The sequence below is a fragment of the Xiphophorus couchianus genome, chromosome 4 (genome assembly GCF_001444195.1).
Source record: "Xiphophorus couchianus chromosome 4, X_couchianus-1.0, whole genome shotgun sequence".
Classification (NCBI taxonomy): Eukaryota; Metazoa; Chordata; class Actinopteri; order Cyprinodontiformes; family Poeciliidae; genus Xiphophorus; species Xiphophorus couchianus.
The window spans coordinates 6,541,132-6,553,815 of record NC_040231.1 but is presented as its reverse complement, the minus strand read 5'-3'; the positions used below and the strand labels follow the sequence as shown (position 1 = coordinate 6,553,815).

At 36.5% G+C, this 12,684-nt stretch overlaps 1 protein-coding gene across 1 annotated transcript in view; it reads left to right on the top strand.

The window, feature by feature from the left end:
- Positions 1-1,779: 1,779 nt before the first annotated feature.
- The window catches only part of tspan4a (tetraspanin 4a), a 171,504-nt gene continuing 160,599 nt past the window's right edge, over positions 1,780-12,684 (top strand). The window contains exon 1 of the mRNA XM_028015197.1: positions 1,780-1,893. The gene's annotated coding sequence lies outside the window, so the exon portion shown is untranslated. The remainder of the gene's footprint in view (positions 1,894-12,684) is intronic.

Below are 12,684 nucleotides of genomic sequence, written 5' to 3'. Positions count from 1 at the left end.
AGCAGAGAAAAAAAGCGTTTGCCTTCACCAAGAGCAAGAGAAGAATTGAAACTGCTTTTACAAAGCATTTGTAGCACATCAGGAAAACAGATTTAGTCTTTTAAAGTCTGAATTGTGATTAGAATGTATATAATAGATGGCTTTGAATTGTGCAGTGTGTGTTAGAAAAACAGGACTGCTTCGATGATATAGTGAGGGTACAATCAAATCTTCTAAAATGTACACTAGATAAAGGACAGCAAGAGGAGGAGAAATAAGCTTAACTCCATTTCCACATTCTGGCAGAAAAAAATGATCTGTTGGAGGACAAAAGATCCTGTATTCACCTAGATAAAAACAATACTTAAAATACATTTCTATGCAAGGGCAGGAGGACACCTTTAGAATGAAATGTGTAGTGTACGTTCCATTGTTTTTTCATGCATTTCATTTTATTTATTTGTTTTCATTTTAATTTGTACTTAGTCTGTGTAAACAGATATGAATTAGAGCTGACTTTGTAACATAGTACATCAAGATGCCATTTGTAGGTCTATACTTATTACAGGGGTCTTTAGTACATCTATAAGTAAAATGAACTGCAACAGCTAATCTAATGATATAAAACCTGTTGCCCACTCTAATTTTAGAGTAGCAGATGGGTTTGTTCTGCTTCATTGCTGTTGTGAAAACTATTGACTTGCCTGCTCTTCCATAAGTCCGGGTTGGTATTTGTGAAACCATTTCTCCAGCAATGCCCTGACAAAGCTCAATCAATCCCAACTTGCTGCCATGCATGGGTCAGAAAACAGACCTTCAGAAACCAACCAGTGAATAGAACATGACAGAACAGAATATAAAATAAAAGCAATGAACACAAACACCAGAATTCAAACTAATTCTCACAGTTTTGACATTTTGATTATTTTCAGTGATGCATTTGAAAAGTCAGTGATCTAGGAAGTCAATACACTTAAAATCCTTTTTCTAAATTATTATTTTTTTTTACAGTTTGTTTTGTTTATTTCTTTTAAAATATCTTATATGTCACAACACATTAGCCTGCAAAAACACAAAATCTTAGCAATTACTTTCGGTCTTGTTTCTAGGGAAAATATCTTAGTACCCTTGAAATATGACAAAGCTAACATACAATAAGTTTTTAGCAAGGCATACAACTTTAAGTCAATAATTCTTTAATATTGATAAAAAGGTATTAGTTCAACTAGGAGACAATTTCAGTTATAATGAGACATTTTTTCCCATGAAATAATTGACCTAATACTTTTTCATCAGTATTAAAGAATTGTTTTTTTAAAACAAGCTCCCATATCCTTCCTATATCGCATTTTATGTTTTGCAGTGTTGTAATCATTTGTGAAAATATTCTGGATTGTCTTCAGGGAGGTGGATGATGGAGCAGTTTCTACCACTGCTGCCTCGCTTTATAAAACTCAAAGGTTCAAATCCAAACCAAAGCCTTTTTGTTTGGATGTTACAAGGTGTTCTCTCTGGGTACTCCCCACAGATTCCAGAAACATGCAATTAGGCTGTTTGCACACTCTTAATTGCCCTCAGCTGTGCATGGTTGTTTGTTATGTGTTTACTGTTTGCCCATTAACTGCTGGAGTTTGGTACCAGTCCCCCTGTGACCATGCAAGGACTAAACAGGTAAAAGATGTTTGGGCGATTATACAAAGTAATTATTCTTTATCAGTGCTGTTGCTTTATTGGCCGCTAGATGTGCTCATTTCGCCTCTAAGCTTCTGTGAATGACAGTCACATGTGCACACATGTTGAGTGAGAGAGCAGAGAGGGAGGGAGCGTTTGAAAAGGACCAAGTTGAGAAGTTTTGTCAGTTACTAAGTGAAGAGAAGGGACAGCTGGGAGTGCAGACTGACAGATAAGTTGGAGGTAAGTCATTCTCACATTTAATCAGCTGTGTGGCAGCTTCTTTGATTTTCTCCTTGATTTAGTAACCTCTACACAGATGTCTCTGATCGGGTGAATAATAAGCCTTTGTTGGGGGTGGGGTTGATTAAAGGGATGAACTTCATCCTGATTCCATTAATCTCACAAGAATTGCTTAATGAATGTTGCACTGTTTACTCTGGGGTTGGATTACATTAATCACACTTAATCTCATGGTTTATATTCATACATTAAAATCCCTCCTTAAACTCTCCAGGGTGTTTTCTTCTTTGTAAGCTACTGTCCGTTTAGCCTCGCGATTTATCAGCATGTTGTTGTGGAGGAGAGGCGATGTTGTAAGCATGGAGCTCTCTGATTGGCTGATGAATGTTTTCCTAGATTATGGCAAAACAGACAGAAATAAACTTGTGGAGAAAAACAACATTTCAGAATACCAACCATTCCTCAAGGCATCCCCTCCCAGCAGCTTGGCTTTTCTTTCCTTCTTTTTTCTCCTTGGGGGTTACAGGAACTTAAGGCCCTGCTGACTTCTCAGAGTCATGACTGGCCTGCTGGCAAAGAGCAGAGGAATTTGCTGCTATACAATGTGCTCTTATGTTAGGTTATCCAAAGTTACATGAATCTGCTCCATATTACATGCAGAACATAAAAAATTAATGGAATCTTTGATGAAGGCAGTGAGGCAGCAATAAGAAAGAAATATGTCATAAAAAAGGGAGTGATGCCATTTTATTCCCAGGTCTCTGTTGTTTCTGTTCATGTTGGTCTTTGGAAAAAAAGAAAGGAAAAAAAAAAAAGCTGTCCAGAAGCATCAAAAATGAGTCTGAAAATTGGAAAAGATGTCGGTGTTTTTCTGTCTAAATCAAAGAGAATAATTTTACATTTTCTGCTATGTCTCAGCAGTCACACATACAAGACCATTTTTTAGAGAATAAGGAGCAGCTTTATTTACTCTGTCAGGAATAACAATAGAGTAGAATGCAAGGTAACTACTAGGTATTTCCATAAGAAACAGCATACAGCAGAGTGTCTGTCAGCTAGGAAAAACATACTCTGTATGCAGATATTCTGTTAAAGAATGAAACGTTATTGCTTAAAGACTTGCAAGATGTTTAAAATGTTGCATATATTTTTGCCAGCAGCTAAAACAGCATTATTCACTCACATTTCCTAGTTTAATTGTACTGTGAGCTTCACGAAGGTTTTAATCTTCATCCAGGTTGCAGAGGTGTTGATGAGACTGCATAATGAGAGGGAAGCAGCAAACAAATATCTTTTTGAGGTTCAACAATATTAATCTGACCTGTGTTTATTTTATTGGTGACTAAAGCTGTTTAACCGCATCATCAGATTTATGGTCAAGGAAATATGACCATGAGTTTCAATCAGCACCTCTCTCCAGTTACATAAAAATGATCCAATATTATTCCAATACATTCGCTCAGTATAAAACGGAAAAGCAATTCAATATGAATTTATTCACCTATCCATGGGATTGGAGCTGATTCCAGCTGTCAACATTTGAAACGCTGCAGGTTGTCAATCTGTCGCAGAACCAGCACAAAAAAATGCACTTAAGGGCAATTTTTGCTGCACTATGTGACCTAACATGGATGTACTTTGTGTTCTGACTGTGCAAAGAAGCTAGTGTAACAAGCATGCACAGGTGAAAATAGATTATATTCTAATCAAATAGGTGACCTTCTAGCTGTGAGGCAAAACACTGCTTCATCATGCAGCTCTGAACCTCTTAAAATGATGTAACCACTGCTGTCTTTAAGTGGCAAAAGTGACAGAAACATTTGCCACTTAGACACTGTTAAACACCTCAGACTGAAGGAATTTTAACTCGCAGCAATTCAGTCTGGTATGTTTGCGGAGTTTTCTCTCGTAAACTGTTTCTTTCTTGTTCCTAAATAACTTAGGAGTGATTCTCTTTCATGGGGAGAATCCAGGCTCTACCTTCAGATCCTCTGATTAAAGACCTCCCAACTCTTTTGCTAGATGAGCATTATGACTGCCTGAGAGTCATACTCTAGTCTTCTTTGCTAAAAAGATGAAGCAGACTCCTTCCCTGACCAGTGGAATTATAGTTTATGTGTCTGGCACACTTCAACATCAAAGCATCAGACCAAGATAAGCATTTAGCATCACGAAGGCTTTATGGTTTATTCTTTGACAGAAAAATGACCGTCCTGTGAATGCACTGTCTCATCTGCCCACAAAACATTTATAAACAAGCTTTCTGGTAAATAGCTCAGCCTGTTCAAATGAACCTTGGCAAACTACAGACATGGACCAATGTTTTTGTGAGGGAACTTTGAACTCTTACATGAATACTAATGCCCAACACTGGACAATAAAGGTGACCATGAATTCACCCTGTTTCTGGAAGTAATTATTTCCGTTCAATTATTTTTAGGGAGGGTAACATTAGTTCAAATCAAATAAATGTATTGTAATTTGAGTATACACTATAAAACACAAATGTTTATTAGTGTTTTGTTAGGACCTGTAACAGATTAGAGTCATAATCATTGAATATATAGAAACACAAATACAAAATAAACAACAATAAAAGGACAATAAATAGAGGCACTTGGTCTTAACAGGAGTTTATTGTTTTACAAGCCTGAGGTGCAAATGTGTGTAGGAGACTGGTGGTTCTGCTGTTGATTCTGTTGTGCAGTTTTATTGATGAGAGCAGTTTCTAAAGTGAATGTGAGGAGTTTCCAGGCCCTTTTGTTCCTAAACATTGATTGCTTAAAAAACCCTGAATTAATTCATATGACAATCTTGTGTACCTTTACACCTTTGGTTCTTATTGCACAGATTGCATTTTGATCACTGGTAGGGAATGTTAGACAGTTATCTGACAGTCTGGCTTAGAACTCTTGATGTTTAAACCAATAAAACCTTGAATTAAATAAGATAACCTTATATTTTGCTTTTAAAATAGAAACCTTTCCTCAAAGTAATACTTTTTTACTTGCTTTAAACAATCACAAATATTTAATAAATCCTCAAGGTTTATTAAAATTTTGCTGTAATCTTTTGAAACTGATGGTAGATTTACCAAACTGTAAATTTAATTGTTAGATTTTTTTTTAATCCAGCAAAAAAATAAAAAAAGAGAAACTAAAATCAAATTGATTGGTTTGGCAAGCTTCAAATGTTTAGTATAACTACTTTTCTTTTTCCCTATTTTTTACATGTACAAATTATTATATTATAAGATTAAATGATGATTAACAACATTTGAGACTGTGATAAGAATAATTTAACAAAAGGAACCTATTCAGATGAAAATGTACCAGTTTATGTGGTTTACAATGTCTGAATGGAAGTGAATTGAGGCTGAATTTGTGAATATTGTCTCAGCAATCCGTTAATTACTCTGCTCAAATCTGATTATGATTATGAGCTGGACAAATAGCAGCAGACAGGAGATTTACAGCATCAGCTCTACATTTGGTCAGGATTGAGGGATAATTAGCATTAGTTTGCTGCTGAATTTGTAATGGAGGCAACAGTGGAGGCTGCAGGTAAAAAAAAATGTGGTAAACAAAAACAGAAACCACTGAGGTAAAGTAACTCAATTAAAAATGTGCACCGTTAAAACATATTAATTACCCTTGAGCTGAATGAACCACAGACTGACAGATGAAACAGAACAAACTCACTGTTTAAAAAGGAACTCATCCTCTCTATATATAACCTAATAAGTGCAGCTCATGGAATCTTTCCTTCAGCTCCCAGTGACAGTCAGAATGCCTTGACACATTGCAGGATGTGCACACAGTAAAGAGACAGAAGCAGCTTCCTCCCTTCTCCCCCTCTCACGTCCTCCCACATCGTGTCAGCTCCAGCTGAACTGGTGACAAAATGATGTTTCTGGACAGTTAGCAGCTGCCCTTCGACTACATTTAACCCACAGATACTGACCAAGCACCAACCTGTTTTTTTGTTTTGTTTTTTTTTTTTTTCATAGGTTTAAAACAGATATTTACCAGTTTTTGAATGATTTGAAGCAGTGAAAATATGTTGTCAGAGGACATGTTGACTGCTTCTAATTGTTATGACTAGCGTCTGTCCCAAGCATAGCTCTGTGGTTGACTTGAGGATTTTTTTTCGAGGTGTGGCCTCTCCCTGGATGATTGCCTTCAACAGTGAATGGGGATATAACAAGGCCGCAATGTACTTCTGCGTGCAGGTGTGTGTGAGTGTGTGAGAGGGACAAAAAGCACAGCCGTGCCTGATATGGTCCTTCAGTGTGTTTTATCTTTGCGTGCTACATCTTAGCTGGTCCTCTCTGCCTTTGTTCTAAAAATGTGTTTTACACCTGTAATTTTCAGTCTCATGTTCTCATAGTGCAGCATTCTTGAGGGCAGACTCAAGAAAAAGGGGTTGAAAATGATGCACCATAGTGCTTTATTTGTGGGTGACATAAAAGCTATGTTTTGTGGTTCTGATTATGATCCTTACTTTTTCACCAGAAGAAGAGGCTTTTGAATAGTGGGAGGGAAAAGTACATATATTGCAGAAATGAGTGTATATAAAAAAAGAGAAGATACATCTGTGTTAGTACAGTGGTTCCCAAAGATTTTCTTCTGGGCCTCCCCAGTGGTTCCCAAAGATTTTCTGCCCCCCCCTATGAATTACAATAAAATCCGCCCCCCCAAAACAAACAAAAAAAATCAACTGGGCACACACATCATTCAACCAAACATAAACCTATACACATACAGTATTTCAAACTCTACTGAAGTTTATTTCACACTTCAGGTTACAACAAAACACACTACAACCCATCTTTACAGTGAAACACTTTGTGTAACTGTTTTTATTTTTTTTCATTCATCCATACTGCTTCCCGCACCCCCCCTGCAATGGCACTGCGTCCCCCAAGGGGACGCGCCCCACACTTTGGGAACCACTGTGTTAGGGCACAGGTGTCAAACTCCAGTCCTCAAGGGCCGGTGTCCTGCAACTTTTAGATGTGCCTCTGCTGCACCACACCTGAATAGAATAATTAGGTCATTACCAAGGCTCTGGAGAACTTATCTACACAAGAAGGAGGTAATTAAGCTATTTTATTCCAACGTTTTTGTACCTGTGGCATATCTAAAAATTGCAGGACAGTGGCCCTTGAGGACTGGAGTTTGACTCCTCTGATGTTAGGGTAACTGAAGTAAGCTATTTTTTTTAACAATCCTGCTGAGAATGTCTATATAGCTTCATCACCAAGTTAGTCTCTTATGGCAAAATAGGGTACCATTTCCTGTGTTTAGAAATAATTGTTTTTAGCAAAATTGCCCCCACACAGTGAATACATATTTTTGGGATCCCAGACAGTAGCACGGATGTTAAGGCAGCAAAAGTGTAAGAGTGACGGCAGAATGAGGAAGAGATAAGTGGAGGAGAAATTAAACTTTAATTGTACTGATGGGTTAAATTAAGTAACAGCAGCAGATAACATTACAATGAATTAAATATTATATCAGCAAGGTTTGGACAGCAATGGATAAATTAGTTCTCTGTTTATGCCAGGTATGTTATTAGACCATCCATTATGCCTGCAGTAAGGGGTGATTACTGATCAGTTGATCTAATAAAACACAGATTTGTTTGTTCAGTACCCAGCTCATATTTTGTGATAATGTACTGTATGGGGTGCTTCTTTTTCAAAGATTGACTAGCCTACAAGACAGTTTTATAACATGTTGTCTTTTAGTTAGTTTGCTTTACCCTCATGGGTCTTTCCTAGCCCATCTTTTGTTCTACTATCAATCAGTCTGACACGTCCCATGCAGAATGGGGAAAATGTGAAGACCCTAAACAATAAGAGAGAAAAATAATAGAGAGTGGATTTGACAGCCGGAATTAGACCGACAATAATTTGCACTTAGCGGCCTACGCTCAAAGCCGTAAAGATTTTTTTTAAATATCTATTTTTTAAATAGTGTGTTCTCTCAGGGCTTCCAGGAATAAGTGTCACCCTCTTGCGTCCGGAAGGGTCCGTTTGGTGCATTCCTTCATGTTGAGAGCTCTGCTGAGATGTTAGTGAACTGTGGAAACCACAAGCCTTAACCACACACTCTCACTACTGCTGACTCCCAGTCTCACACCCAGTTTAACACAGATAAAATACAAGCCAGGGTGTTTTCTTTCTCCCAACACATCATTTCGTCCTCTTGCCTCACCTCCTCACATTCTTTACTTTATTCTGTTAATTATAATCTAGTCTCCAGATCTGGTTTATTCAATCAGACACTTTACATTAAACGGCATTTGTAAAGAATCTTCAGCTCCCTTTGCTGGTAATAAAAATAGCAAAGGTCATTTACATTCTGTATATAGCTGGTTTATTTTTAGCTTTGTTTCTGGTGCAGACTAATCTTTGTGTAACATGTAATTTGCATTGCATGTAGGCATACCACATATTTGCCTTCTTTTACACAATCCCCTCCCAACCAAGCTTCTTTTCCTCAGAAATCCATTTGAGATGAGTTTTTAATGATATAAATAGAATTATGCTAACCTTAAAAACATCTAACTCCCCGATATGGACAATTCTATAAGTTCTCAGTTCAAAATCAATTTTCAAAACCTAAAAGGGAAAGGCATCTCTCTTTTAAAATTTAAAAGTGATGGATTTTAGACATGTTGAAGTGTGACACTTTGAATCTAAAGTACAATGACACAGAGTCCCTTAAAATAAGATTGAATTTTCTTTTTTTTTAAAGCTCATCTTGTTCAATTTAAGCTACTTTGTTGTTCAAAGAATTGCATACGCTGAATTATTTGCTTGTGACATCTTAACTGTTCAAGCTGTGTAATTTTTCATCAGCTCAATAGGAGGCCTTTTCAGACTGCTGCATTTTAAGCTCCTGCAGAGATTATGATTAAGATTTAATGTTTATGCTTTTTTGCCCTTGTGGTAATCAGTCAACCACTTTAATTTTTTTGTTAAACCTTCAAGATTTTTTTGTTCTTACAACCTTTTTAACAAAGTACCTGCAAAAGCTGCATATTTAAAGTCCAATGTAAAAATATTAATTTAGGATACAAAGTATATTCAGTTGCTACTTCATTCTTAAATCTCTCTGCTTATCTCTATACATAGACTCCTTGTATAGGAGGCTCATAGGAAGTATTAGCAAAACTGTCACTTTAGTTATCACGTGAGTTTATATACGTTTGTTGAAAACAAACGGGGGAGCATATCTAATCAGCAACAAGACCCTACAAAGATAAATATTTGTGTGTATTGCAGAAAGGCCTGTCACAACAACATATTTTGCTGGACAATAAATTGTCCCAGATATTATTGCGATGAACGAAATTGTTGTTTTGAGACCACTTCAAGTAATACACTGGTAACAGCATAACAATTCAAGCACACCTTCTCACAGATAAATAAACCTTAATTTCTGGTGAATATTTAACACTTAAACTGGAAGACATTATAATATCCAAAGTAAATAAACAAAACAACAAAGAAAATGGATACGGAAGTCTTTGTAAACAAAATTGTCCTTCAAAAAAAGAAGCTATTGAGACTATAGAACTGAAGACTTTTGTCATCTAGTCTTTGGTAGAAAGAGATGGAGACATGAGAAAAACAATCATGCAAATGGAAATTATTGAACTCGTTTTAATTTATTATGTGATTGTCATTTCTTATAATTAGACCCTGAATGAAGCACAAGGACAGATGCCAAACTCTTGCTTTTGATGGAAAATGTCACAACTCTGTGATGCCTAAAGTAGTGGAGTTCTAAAAGTCTCTGCAGCAGCTGCTCACTTTTAAGTAGAATGCCATTTAATAACCCAATAATACACTAATTTCCAGTTCCTGAGGTAAAAAAATTGTTCCACAGCAATCAATGCAAGAGGTTGCAAACACCATTCTCACATTTATTGCATTTTTTGCCTAAAGTCAACTTCAATGTGGTGATCTAATATCAGCGCTATATAAAATTACAGTCATCAGAATTAGATAATATAACCACTTGCCTAACATAGAAAAGTCTTTTTAATCTCTAATCTGGATCATCATCTCACTCTCACAGCTTAACAAAAGAGTAATGCATATTTATCTTGCAGTTTTGGCTATGCCTCAGGCTGCTAAATTTAAGCTACTAAAGTTGAGGCAGTCTATTCAGTCATTTAAATTAGATCAGTTTTTATTTTATTTTAACAGTTTGTACTTTTTGTCCTGTTTTTCTCATGATCTTCACAGGGCCTTTTTCCTTTTGGTTACAATGTTTGGTCAGATGGCTGGCCCTGATAGAAACCCCAGCTGTAGTTTCCCTTTCCTTATAATGAAGCTACATGCTGGGTGGCTTCATTATAGGAAATATTTATAGGAAATATTCAGCATCAAATATTCTGTTCCTCCAAGACTCAGTGAATGCTGGGTGGTTTTTCATCTATTTTTATCATTTCAATTAGACAAGTTAATGTAAAACATAATCATTTTGTTGTAGTAAGTAGCTCTGCTGTGTTTAAGTAAAAAACAAAATAAGTGCATATGCTTTCATGTTCATGCATCTGTATCAGAAAATAAAGTTCAGTTGTCAGTGAAAAGCACCAGCTTCAGCGGAACCCTCGCCTCCATCTTCGTTTTATGTTCTGATTCGTCATAAAACCCATATTGTGACAAATCTCAGAGACTGCATGTCTTGCCATTTTTGCATCTTTTTTCATCATAATTACAGTGAACAATGCCACCATTATTTTCTCTTGAATAGTGCTCATTATTGGATGTCTCTTAATTTGCTTAGTTTTTTAAGGCAGCATAACATTAAGAAGTCTGACTGATGGAGTACTTTTTTCATGCCGTTAGGCTGATTCACCTAATTGTGTTCTTAGTCAACTCACTGTTACTAATGTTACTTGTCATTAGTCCCTTCAGCAATAATTCCCAAAGCACTGTAATTAACCCCCATATAGATGCCTTTGTTGCCTTGATTACAGTGTCCTTTGTAAGCTCTCCTCTGTCCTGGTCAAACCTACTCACAGGCAAGCTATTTTTTATTTCGTTATTTAAAAGCTATAAGTGGATTATGACTCGGTCTTGCTGTGCATAAGTCCAACAAAAACTTATAGCCTATGGCTTCGTCAGGACATGCTGTGACGGAGGAGCCATCAGGAGCTGGGACATAGTCCCACAGTAAAGTCACATAAATGCAAGCACACAACCAACAACTTACTTTTTGGTTTCAGATCAAGCTGGCTCGGTTCGTCATGAGTGCACACGCGGTGTTCCTGCCTCCGTTATCATATCAATAGCTTGTAATTTTCCTGGTTAAAATTTTTAAACGGGGCTGTTTCCGGATTGGGGCGCGCCGGGAGGAAGTCACATGATGGTGTAATGATATCATTAGGACGTATTGAGAGTGTTTTCTATTAAATTGAGTATTGTAGTTTTGGTCACAGGTTTTAATAAAACTAAATAATCATATTTAGCGTTATGATTTTATTTTGCATAATTTCATGAGTTTATTTGAGTTAGAAGTATTTTTTTCCCTGTTTTGTCTTCCTGTGGGCGGAGCCTGTGGCTATTAAAGGTTGTGTTTAGACTCCTAAGAGGTCACATTGAAGGTGATGGACTTTTGCAATGAAGGTATGGCTGTTTTTGTCTGTTTGTAACCTGCCTGTACATCTTCTGTTAGTCTGTTGCACAGCTTCTCAAGATTTTCACCAGAAGAAAAGGACAAACAGTATCTGAAGTGAACTACAGCATTAGTTCACTATTTATTTGTCCAAGTCATAACAGAGCCCTGCCACACATGCATTAAGTAAAATCTCACCAAAATGTCCATGCTATTAGTTTAAGACGAGTTTAAAAGTAATTGTAAGATAGGGCACACTTTATATTTTACATATACTGTCATAAAAATGATATTGTGATATTCCAGGAAAATTTGATCTGATGTAATTAAAAAAAAAGTAAATATATCTTTCTGTTTTGACATTTAGTGGATTGAGATCCATCCGGGGAATCCCCAACTCTTGCCTAATGACTGCTGGAGGTAGACACCAGCACACATCGACTCACCAAGAAAAAGTGGTTAATGAACAGATGGATAAATGTTGAGATAGAGAAATGAAAAGTGTCTAAAAATCAAGTCTCACATTGGCATCTCCACATTTGTTGCCCTATCTGGGACTTTCATGTAATTAACATTCAGTCTGCCTCCTCTCAGTCCACAGTGACTTGTGTCATTGGAAAGTTTACAAGGTACTTCTTTACTGCTGCAGCCTGCAGATTAGTTCCCATGGAAACAAAGCTATCGGAAGTCAGAAGGAATATCCAGAGTAGTTGTGTTTCCTTCATCCAGCAAACACTCCAAAGAAAGGTTTGAAAAATGCCAATGATGGTCGTTCTGCAACTTTAGGGGAATGAATAATTTCCAACAGAACTTTCCTCTTTTTTTGATGCAATCCTTGTGCTTTTCCTGTGTACAGTAAATTTTAGCTTTTTTTTTTTTTAAATTGGAGGGTAAAGTTATTAATTCAACTTGAAAAATCCAACCTTAGCTTTGAAAAATATCTAAATTCCTGATAGATTTTTTTCCCATCATGTCAGTAATGTATGTTTGCCACCCTTGCTTTAAATTTCCTAAATTTATTAACAGTTTGTAGTTGTCTCTAATTTGCTTGGTGTTGTTGAAGTAGAAAATATCATTGCTATCACTTAGATGAGCTTTTACTTTACATGGGTATGCAATATACTGATATTGGTTAATGTAAAACATGTGTTTG